The sequence below is a fragment of the Giraffa tippelskirchi genome, chromosome 7 (genome assembly GCF_054371585.1).
Source record: "Giraffa tippelskirchi isolate mGirTip1 chromosome 7, T2T-mGirTip1v1.2.pri, whole genome shotgun sequence".
Lineage (NCBI taxonomy): Eukaryota > Metazoa > Chordata > Mammalia > Artiodactyla > Giraffidae > Giraffa > Giraffa tippelskirchi.
The window spans coordinates 118059258-118071480 of record NC_137281.1 but is presented as its reverse complement, the minus strand read 5'-3'; the positions used below and the strand labels follow the sequence as shown (position 1 = coordinate 118071480).

The following is a 12223-nucleotide window of genomic DNA, read 5'->3' as shown; positions in this document are numbered from 1 at the left end:
TCTCAATTTTCTTATTTATAAATGGTGATAATGATTAGCATGCGCTTAAACTTTGACAAGAGAGGCCAATGCCCTGGGAGCAGCCCCCTGCCCTTTCTGACTATGTTTCTTGGCAAGGTGTGAAAAATTAGTACGGCCAAGGAGATGTCTCCATCTAGAGCCTGCAGCACCCCTACTCCACCCCAAAGACTAGCTCCAAACAGGTAGAACCCCAGAATTTCCCATTCGTAGGACTCTGAGCCTGCTTTCCAAGCCTGCTTGAGGTGGCCAAGAGGTCCTACTTGAGGAGAGGTGTGAACAGAATTATGGGATCCTCTAGAAGGCTGGCCACAAATGTGCATTTCAGACCTCTTGTGCAGTACTGGTAAGAAGGTGAGAAGAGGGGTGACCTGGAATGGGTACCCTGGGGATCCGTGGGGGTCCCGGGGCAGCCACACACCTGTGTAAAAGTCCACAAATGAGAGGACTTGAAATTTGAACCTGGAATTCTGGTAGGTAAGGTGTACATTTTTTCAAAGTCAGTTTGGAGTGATGGAATATATTTTATTTAGCAGATTGTTTGCTTGATTTATTTTTATTTTTAAAGATTATTTGTAATGTGAGGTCATTGCAGATTCACATACAGTTTTAAGAAATAATGTAAAGGTATGTCTTATACATTTTGCCTAGTTTCTCCCAATGATAACATTTTGCAAAACTATAGCATAGTATCACTACCAGGATATTGACGTATATACAGTCCAAAGATCATATTCTGATTTCCCCAATTTTACTTGGAATTGTTGGTATGTAAGTGTGTATTAAGTTCTATGGAGAAGGCAATGGCACCCCACTCCAGTATTCTTGCCTGGAAAATCCCATGGACGGAAGAGCCTGGTAGGCTGCAGTCCATGGGGTCGCTACGAGTCGGACATGACTGAGCGACTTCACTTTCACTTTTCCCTTTCATGCACTGGAGAAGGAAATGGCAACCCACTCCAGTGTCCTTGCCTGGAGAATCCCAGGGACGGCGGAGCCTGGTGGGCTGCCGTCTATGGGGTCGCACAGAGTCAGACACGACTGAAGCGACTTAGCAGCAGTAGCAGCATTAAGTTTTATACATTTTATCATCTGTGTCAGTTCATGTATTTGCTATTACAGTCAAGACACTAAACAGTTGTAACATCACAAGAATTCCCTGTGGATTTCTTACTTTTAAATACATAGAACGTTTCCAGCAAGCGAGGGGGAGTAATATTAAACTTAAATATTTGGCCTAGGCTAAATTTAGAGTTAGTAATATCGATACATCAAAATGAAGGATACTTCTGAAAGGGAAAACTCTTCTTGAAACAAAATGCTTATATTAACCCAGTAACTCTGCTGGGAAAGGTTTTCCTCCCTCCTGCACTTAATAGATAGGGGTTGTGGGGAATCTGTACCTGAAACCACGGCCTCCAATTCCTGGGACAGGCTGGTTCTCTGTCCTTTATAGTTCAATACCCCACACCTATACAGGGATTCCCTGGTGGCTCAGTGGTGAAGAACCTGCCTGCCAATGCAGGAGACATGGGTTCTATCCCTGGGTCAGGAAGATCCCCTGCAGAAGGAAACAGCAACCCACTCCAGTATTCTTGCCTGGAAAATTCCATGAACAGAAGAGCCTGGCAGGCCACAGTCCATGGGGTCACCAAAGAGTCTGACATGACTTGGCAACTAAATGACAACTACATCTATATGGTATTTGCCAAACGCGCCTCTTGTTCTTTTATTGCTTAATACTCTGTATCTGTGAACATAAGAAAGCTGACCCTGGGGCAACCCTCTTATCTTAGAGAAGCTCTTGGGCTTTCTAAAAGGCCTGGTTTTCAGAGTGTGTAGGAGTGTTGAGGACCGTCCTGTTATCTTATTCAGTTCAGTTCAATCGCTCAGTTGTGTCCGATTCTTTGCAACCCCATGAATCACAGCACACCAGGCCTCCCTGTCCATCACCAACTCCCGGAGTTTACCCAAACCCATGTCCATTGAGTCAGTGATGCCATCCAACCATCTCATCCTCTGTCGTCCCCTTCTCCTCCTGCCCCCAATCCTTCCCAGCATTAAGGTCTTTTCCAATGAGTCAACTCTTCGCATGAGGTGGCCAAAGTATTGGAGTTTCAGCTTCAACATCAGTCCTTCCAATGGACACCCAGGACTGATCTCCTTTAGGATGGACTGGTTGGATCTCCTTGCAGTCCAAGGGACTCTCAAGAGTCTTCTCCAACACCACAGTTCAAAAGCATCAATTCTGTGGCGCTCAGCTTTCTTCACCGTCCAACTCTCACATCCATACATGACCACTGGAAAAACCAAAGCCTCGACTAGACAGACCTTTGTTGGCAAAGTAATGTCTCTGCTTTTTAATATGCTGTCTAGGTTGGTCATAACCTTCCTTCCAAGGAGTAAGCGTCTTTTAATTTCATGGCTGCAATCACCATCTGCAGTGATTTTGGAGCCCCCAAAAATAAAGTCTGACACTATTTCCACTGTTTCCCCATCTGTTTCCCATGAAGTGATGGGACCAGATGCCATGATCTTAGTTTTCTGAACGTTGAGCTTTAAGCCAACTTTTTCCCTCTCCTCTTTCACTTTCATCAAGAGGCTCTTTAGTTCTTCTTAGGAACCTATGAATATCTCAGGGTTACCTCTACCCTGTATACAAACTTTTAGGTAACTAGGCCAACTCACATTCTACCGGGGCAGTTAACAAGGCAGAAAGGACTTTTATTACCCAATGATGGCAGGAGTTATCACTAAAGCTAGGACTTCCTGGAACATATCAAATGAGAAAAATTGCTGTTAGGTTATAGTCAGGATTCAGGTTCAGAGCATTTCTGCCCATAACCTTCTGTAGCTTGTCCCAGGTGCTCTGAGGCCTGCCCTGGAATCCCTTTGATGGTTGGCAGGAGCCTCTGTTCTGCCTCCCCAACCAGATACAGCCTGTTGGCGGGCTGTCTCTTCAAGCTCTTTTCTCGTCTTTTGGTTTCTAAGTCTTTGCATTTTCAGTAGTTGATTGACTCCTAGCAGGAGCCAAGACCTGATCTGGGAATGAAGCCAGGACCCAGGGCAGTCAAAAGACAAAAATTGGCTGTGAAAATAAACCTAGTACCTCCTCAGAGACTCTGGGGTGTTAGTAATGTTCTGGAGGCAAACTGTTTATTTTTAGGGTCCATGTTATTGAGATATATAAACATGTTAGACAAATGATTGGAGCTCCAAAAGTAATGCAACTGTGAACATATGTTATAGAAGTTGCTGAGAACATCAATGTGGGCAGTGGAATTACACAGAAAGGAGTGAGAGGGAACAGAGAGGAGTTGTATTTGCATCCTGAGCATCGTCAAAGCGTATTGAGGGGGGATTTGTTTCAGTCTTATAAACCTTTTTTGTTGCTTTAATTTTTTAAATACAGGAAGGTTATAAGTAAAATAATTATTTTACCATACACAGAAAAATCACAATTAACATTTTGGCTTAGTTTCTTTTATCTATATATTTATCATAAATTGTATTTGAATTGCAAGTGTTTGATCATTATAGAAACTATGGAAAAATAAAAAATAGACAAAATTAAAATAGTTTGTAGTTTTACTCATAACACTTTGGCATTTGATGTGTATTGTTCTAAAATGTGTGTGTATGTGTGTTTGTGTGTACCATCTGTTAAAACATATGCTATATGCTATACTTTATATGCTATACTTTAATAAAATTGAGTCATAGTATACAGCCTATTCGGAGAAGGCAATGGCACCCCACTCCGATACTCTTGCCTGGAGAATCCCATGGACTGAGGAGCCTGGTGGGCTGCAGTCCATGGGGTCGCTATGAGTCGGACATGACTGAGTGATTTCACTTTCCCTTTCCACTTTCATGCATTGGAGAAGGAAATGGCAACCCACTCCAGTGTTCTTGCCTGGAGAATCCCAGGGACGGGGGAGCCTGGTGGGCTGCTGTCTATGGGGTCGCACAGAGTCAGACACAACTGAAGTGACTTAGCAGCAGCAGCAGCATACAGCCTATTTTATAATCTATCTTTTCTACCTAATGATTTATCTTGAACACTTTTCCATATTATTGTAAAACATGACTTTTAATGATTAAATAGTATTCTGTCATATAGATGTACCATAATTGACTGAATGGTTTTCTTATTTTGCATATTTAAGTGGTTTCATCATTGTAGAATAGGAGGTGGCAGGAATTCAGCTTTTCTGCATGTGGTATCAGATGGACTTTCTAAAAATGACTCTTCATTCTGTCTGTTGCTTCCAGCTCCTGCTGTTTCTGGAAACTTGCTGCACCAACCATCTCTCCTTTTTTCATTAAGGACATGAATCTTATCCTCTTATGGTAGAACTAAGAGTGTGGTTGCAACAAGGTCAGACAAACTCAAATTTAAATATATTTTTAAAAATTTATTAATTTTTTACTTGAAGGATAATTGCTTCACAGAATTTTGTTGTTTTCTGCCAAGCATCAGCATGAATCAGTTACAGGTATACACATATCCCCTTCCTCTTGAACCTCCCTCCCATCTGAATTTAAATCTTAACCTGCCATTTGCCAGCTGTCAAAGACTGAATTACCTATTATTTAAAATTGAATTATTATAAGAATTACATGAGACAGTATATCTAAATTTATGTAGCTTTTGAGCTGATAATAGTATTACTTATTGACTCTTCTTTGAGACATATCTGTTGAGCATTTTAATGGGGCAGACATTATGGTAGGCATTGAAGATACGAAGATGGGAAAAATAAGCATAGATCTAGCTTTGTGGCTGTAACAGTTCAGCATTATAGAAAATCATCAAACAATCAAGTTTTAAAAAATTCAAAATTTCAGCTATACCACGTGCTAAGAAGGAGAGAGACCTGGTGTCATGAGCTCTGTCGTCCGAAATTTGTTATAGCCACAGGGGCTCTTGTGTGTTCTGAAAAGGGATGCAGAAAGATTGGTGTCCACCAGAAAATATTATACTTGCTCTAAGATACCTTTTTTTGTCTTCTCTCCCAAATGAACAGAAACTGTATGAATGTGACTTTGCAGTGATAGGGTACAGACCGCAACCAGCAGGAAAGGTCTTTAACTCTTTCCTGCCCATGTGGCATGGCCTTTGATGGCAACATCTGTGTACTCATAGCCTTTGACACGTGCCTCCAGGATAGGCCTTTGTATCTTCGCCAGATGCCTGTTGTCTCCCACCCTGTTTACTCTGCCTCCCTGGCAATCTTGATATTGCCAGAGCTTAGCAGGGTACCTGGCTTATGGTTGATTCTCACAACACGCATGGCAAGTTGACTTAGGAGCCAATATAAATAATATCTCAGGGCAGAGTTGACAACACCTGCCCAGGATGATGTAGGGAAGAAGGAAGGAGTTTCTGGTCCCTGCGTATACCAAAGCCCTAAGACAATTCCTTTGCCTTTAGCTTCAAGGGACTCTTGAGAGTCCCTTGGACTGCAAGGAGATCAAACCAGTCAATCCTAAAGGAAATCAGTCCTGAATATTCATTGGAAGGACTGATGCTGAAATTCCAATACTTTGGCCACGTGATGTGAAGAACTGACTCATTGGAAAAGACCCTGATGCTGGGAAGGATTGAAGGCAGGAGGAAAGGTGATGACAGAGGATGAGATGGTTGGATGGCATCACCAACTTGATGGACATGAGTTTGAGCAAGCCCTGGGAGTTGGTGATGGACAGGGAATCCTGGCATGCTGTGGTCCATGGGGTCACAAAGAGTTGGACACGACTGAGTGACTGAACTGAACTGACCTGAAGTCAATTCCTTGTGAAAAAGAGTGGGAAGAAAACATCAAGGGGCAGCTGCTAGAAAGGGTTCAGTGAAAAAGAGGAGGAGGGCTTTCCAGACAAAGAGACATGAGGTACTGCACAGATAAGAAAGGATGAGTGACATGGCCTGAGATAGAAGTACTGAGGTATGGCTGTACCCGTAGTAGGGAGAGGCAGGGGAAGGGCTGTTAGGTGGATAAATAGGAGGTGACACTGGGAAAGTAGTTAGAGCTGGGTTGTGAAATGTCTTCTGTCATTTATGTTAGAAACAAAAACACACACACACACACACAGACTGGAGAAGAGCAGAGGGCTTAAAAAATACAATTTAAATACTGCTAATGATCTGACAGCAAAGAAAAATAACACAGCAAAACAAATCCTCCCAGATGTGATCAGCATGCTTAAGGATCTTGAACTTTACAAGCCATTCGGAAATAAAACTTCCTGGGTCTGACATCCTTGCTTGTGACCTTGTAATTGCAGAGCTAATAACTTTAATGCTTGAAGTTAAAGGGGCCTTTAGACCAGAGAAATACAGCATCATTTTATTTTTTTCAAATTTTTGGTTAGTTTTCATATTTTTATATTAAAATATATAAGCAATAAGATTTTATACTTTACTCCACAAACAAATTCCTGTTAACAAATGTCTTCATATACAAGCAGATTAAAAACATATTTGTATAAAATTTCAAGTTTCTGTAAGAAAGAAATTTATTACCTGAATAAATAGGTATTTAATATGCTTGCTTCCATTCTGTTATCTATGGATTACGTATAGTTTTTGTGTGACGATGTTCCGATGTGTAGAACTGTGGTTCCCTCAGACTCACTCCATTATTTCTCTTCCTAATTCCTAGCAACACACTTAGGGCCTTGTATTTAATTTTGGTCTCTTCTCTGAGGATTCAGAATTCAGATTCAGACCTCAGTCAGAACAGATCACACCAACTGTGGACAGTCGTATGATTTTGCCACCAAGCATTCTGATTTGGTGCCAAGCTTGCGAAAATAGGCGTATGAATCAGAGTCCCAGAAAATAAATGTCTCACTCAAATTAAAATAGTTTATTTGCAAGGGACTAATTACAAAAGCTTAAAGGAGTAAAGGTCATATCAGAATTTATGAGAGCTGAGTAACCCCTTTCATTTCCAGCTTTGCATTTCATTGTCTATTTGGAAAATAAAATAGCAATATACCTGCTTGCTTACATCACTTATTTATGTACAAGTAAATTGAATCAAGAATGGGGAAATAAAAGACTAAAGAAACCTACCATAACAGTCAGAATGTGTTGAAACCAAATCAGGTTTGTTTTCTTTTTTTTTCATTTAGAATACATTGCCTTACTTGTGAGTACAGGTAGAGAAAAGTAGCAAGTACTTTCTCTGTTTACTAGACACCTCTATCTGCTGCTAGAACACACTAACAACATCTTCATTCTCCATTTCCAGCTCTGCAGGTGTGTCTGTTTTATTGATTGGCTGCCCACCAAATCAGGAGCTGATCTGCCTTATTGAAAAGTTCTGTTGTTCACAATATGTTTTCATTAGTTTATTAAGTGGTCTAAAGATTTTGATTTTAAACTGCACTGTAGTGTCTGCCCTGCCACTTAAAATTAGCTTGATCCTCATTCTCAGTCTTGACTCCACACATGGGCTTTTTATTGGCCAAGTGAATGCTGGAGTAGTTTTAGCTGCCCTTTTCCAAAGAGATGCCAGGCAGTACCAAACTAGCATACAGATGCCACTCGGAGACAGCAGGAGAGGGAGATGACAGTATCTTCTGAAAGTTAGAATGTTTTGCTTTTGTATTTACATGTTTGAATACAGTTGGAATTGGTTTTTATGTGTAGTGTGAGGTAGGGATCCAGAGTCCCTTTTTTATATGGAATGTTCCCCCAGCACCATTTACTGAATAGTTTACCCTTTCCCTACTGATTTGCAACACCATCTTTGTTAGAAATCACATTTTTTATGAGTGTTGGTCAAATTCTGAGTTATAGATTGTGTTCTATTGATCTACTTTACTTTTTTTTAAATCAATGTATAACATTTATATCAATGAATTACTATCAGATCTGTAATCTTGCTATTTTGTTGGGTAATGTTTTCTTTAATCATCGGTTTTAGGAATATTTTTCTGTTTTTGTTTTTTGCTGTTTTATAAAACATTTTAAATTAGCTTATTTTCTATGAAAATACCTTGTTAGGATTTTGATAGGAATTACATAAATTTATAGATCAGTTTGGAAAGGATAAATATCTGTAAATATTACCTTCCTGTCTATAAGCAGAATATGTTTACACATTATATGTCTTCTTTAGTACTTCACTAAAAGAGGAAGTGTTCGTTGTTCAGTCATGTCCAACTCTTTGCAACCCTATGGACTCTAGCCCACTGGGCTTCTCTGTCCATGGGATTTTCCAGGCAAGAATCTGGGGTGGGTTGCCATGTCCTTCTCCAGGGGATCTTCCTGACTGAGGTATCAAGCCGACATCTCCTGTGTCTCCTGCACTGCTCTTCTTCACCTGTTGAGTCATCGAAAAAGCCCAGTACTTCACTCAAGTGTTATAATTTTTCTAGAAAATTATCACACATTATGCCATTCATTGATTCATTCATTGATTATTTTCTTGGGAGACTTACTTTTCAAACCAGCGAATTTTCCAGCATTCTTGTCTCATTCTTGATTTTAACTAAATTTTTTCAAAATTATTATTGTAATGCTTAGTGTAGATTTTTCCAAGTATGTTTTTTTAAAATCAGGTTTGAGTAAGTTCTCCTCTAGAATTTATTTTTACTGAGTAGATGTTAGATTTTATTGCATGGTTTAGCTTATCTGTTGACACAGTATTATCATTTTCTTCCTCTAACTTTATGTGGAAAATTTTACTAGCGATTTTATATATTAAACCACTATAATATCTCTAGGATTTAAACAGCAGTTATTTCACTCCAGAGTTGTGTTTTTTCCACTACACTTTTTCATCTCTCGATAAAACTCTTATTCCTTTTAACTGCATCCTGAGAGCTCCAGCCACAGGTTTGGCTGAAAAATAGGCATTTTTACATTTTCAAAATAGAATTTGGATGGATTTTTCTAATTTCTTATTTCACATCCTTTTTCTCAAAACATTTTTGTTAAGCATAAATCTTTAGGCAACTAATAACCTTTAAAGGAATCAGTTAAAAATTAAAGTATCTGGGAGCCAATATGTGGAAATATCATCTTTTAAATGCAATTTTTAAGAAGTTTAGAGTACATGTGATAAATGAGTATGTCCTATGAGATGCTTTAGGAATAGAAGGTTTAGGATTTTGATTTTAGACAGTTATTTTCTTAATAAAATCTTGTGGTCTTATTTAATGGATACAGACACTGGAAGATTCTCAGGGGTCTTAGGTGGGTCTATACTACTTGCCTGAGATAGTAACTATGATTGTCACTGCAGCTGATTAATTTTCAGGAAAGAATTGCATCTCCACATTGCAGAGATATTGTTGCCATGGTGATGTTATGACATCAAGCTTTGCACAGAGGATGCTGCTGCTTTTTACCTATAGTTTATGGCATGAAGTGCATAAAAACAATTTTAGAACCATTTGAGGAAGGTATATATATATAAAAGATATATGTATGTGTATATATATATATATATATATATATATAAGATATATATATATATATATATATATATATAAAAGCCAGGATGAGAGTATAAAGCTGTTCTTTAAGATAGTGACTGTGACTATCTTAGTTCCTCTTTCTATTTTGATGTACATTGTAATAATCTGATCATAAGTGAGAACATGAGAATTGAGAACTGTATATTTGCATTTTCATTAATTGAAGCTTTCAGTAAAGTACTTTCTTTCATTGAAAATGTAGTTTCTTATTCCTGTTGAGCAGGAGAATTGGAAGCATTGGAATGTGGAAAGAATATTGACTTTAGAATGAAAAATAGAAATTAAAGTCCAATCCTGCTTGTTATTATGTGACTGAATTTAATCCCTCTGAATTTTGGTTTATCCTTTAAAAAATGTGAATAATTTCTATTGTTGAGAAGATAAAGAAAAAGGCTGTCTAGATATCAGTTTTCTGGTAACACACCACCCTAATTTACCTCTGGGGAAACTATTCTCCACTATCCTTAATCCATGCAAACAATTTTCTCAGACCTTGACTGAGATTGTGACTCATAACTTGTGACTCTTGGTCATAGCAAATGATCCTGAGTGGATTTATGACATGAACCAGGTTGTTGAGAATCCTTCTTGAAACTTCTGTCGAATATATTGAGAGAACTGTACTCTTATCAGGTATAGATGCTTAGCTGGTAAGATATCAACTTGAGTTGACCATATCTTGATTACCAGTTGAGGATATTCATCCTGAAATGAAGTTTATGCATATGAAACCACTAGGTGGTATTTCAAGGGGCTCTGAAGAGCTCTGGTTCTTTATGTCTTAGCACACAAAAAAGAATTCGGTGAAAGGCCAAGTGATAGATAAGAAGTAATATTAGACTAGGATGCTTGTGAGGCATCCTACAGGAGAGGGGTGAAAGGATGCCATGTCTTGAGTACTTAGTGGGCTACAGTTTTATAATCAAAAGAAAAGTGAAGAGGGAGAAAAGACCGCCTTCTTCCTCATTCTTAAGTGGACATCATGCTTCATCACCAGCTCTTCCTCCATCAGGAGAGGGGTTTTCTTGTCCCTACATGGTCAAGCCAGGACTATCATGACACTATGGAAAAATTATTTCAGGTCTAAATACAATGAGGGTCTTTCACTCTGAAATGTCACCTTTCCATAAATTATTGCTTTGTATGTGTGAAGAGAGCATGCCCTAGAGATCATTAACTTACCGAGCTCACTGGGTAGGATGTGGGTCTCATGTCACCATTGTTTTATTGTTTGGGGGCATGTCTGATGCTTCTGTTGCATGGTTTTGTTGCTAAGCAAGCCTGCACAGTTTTGTGGTTGAGCAAACCTGCTTACTTGAGGAATCATCAACTTACAGGGGTCTCCTATACTTTTCTCTTTACTTACAATCCCCTAGAGATATTTACTATTTAATTACCTGTCCCTATCACATAGGGAAAGTAATCTGAGAAAGAAACATGGCACACTTTGACAACCTGAACTCAGCAACATCTGATCTTTAACTTTTAAAAAATTATGTGAGCTGATATATTGATTAAACCAATATCAGTTGGGCTTCTATAGCTCAAAACTAAAAATAATTCTGAATACCAGAACCATCAATATGCTTATATATGTTATTTTAAATTAAAACCTGCTAAATAACTAAAATCTTTCTCATAACTAGAATGATCAAAGATTTAGCTGTCACTGACTTTGATGTCACATGCTGTTAAGATGTTTCTCAGTTGAATTTTTTGTTGCTATTTTAATATTTCTATTTCTGAATAATATATGAGGTCAGTTATTTGGTAAATATAATTGACTTTTTAAGGACTCTTTCTCTTTAATTCTTTTGGTGGGGTTTATCTGCTTGCATTTTATTTATTTGTTTTTTTTACAGTAAGTGACAGAACTATGAGACTAGTGATATTGTTCACAGAGGGATCAATGGATGAGAACTAAACTGAAGTTAGAAGTTTAAAGGTTATATGTTACATGTTTGTGGAGAAAGAAGAGTCCTTGAAAGAGAATGAGAGTGAAGGCAAAGTGTATAACTTCACAGAGTCAAGGAAGTAAATGAAATATGTCATGAATGTATTAATGTTCTGCATATTTAAATGCAATACAGAGACCCAATAAATGGGGCCTGAAAATTTTCCCTTGAGATTGGCATTTACAAGGCTTTTAGTAATTAGTGAGAGCAATTCCATGATATTTATTGAGAAGCTCTATGTCAGTGAAATGATAAAGGGGTGGATATTAAAAAATGGGAGTTGAAAAGTAGAGATGACTCACTGAAGAATCATGGATAAGAAGAGAAGAAATACAGTGAAAACAGGAGACCATAGGATCAGGGAGAGTTTAAAATCTTTTCAGAATGAAAGACCCTACATATACTGATGAGTAAAGAAGGAGAAGAAGCCAGTTTAAAGGAGAGGTAATATATAAAAGAGGGAACTTGATAAAGTTAGTTCCCAGCTGAGAGAAAACTGAGTAAGTGCCAGAGAGCATATGTAAATGTGTCAGCCTTGAACTGGGAAGATGCCACCTCTGAAATTAGGAGAAGCAAGGCCCAAAGTGTGCCTTAGTGTGCACCAGTATGTTGATTATAAATCAGAAAGCTGGGGCTGATTACCACTGTTAATATAAATTTTATGAGTGAAATAGGAAGCAAGATTGTATATGAGAGAAGGACATTGGCTATGATAAAAGAGAAACAGAGCTGGATGTGTTTTAAAGATGCCAAAG

The 12223-nt window shown here is 38.5% G+C and overlaps 1 protein-coding gene across 1 annotated transcript in view; it reads left to right on the top strand.

The window, feature by feature from the left end:
* Nucleotides 1–12223, top strand: part of UNC13C (unc-13 homolog C) — a 1717543-nt gene that overhangs the window by 973379 nt on the left and 731941 nt on the right. The gene's annotated exons all lie outside the window — the stretch shown is intronic.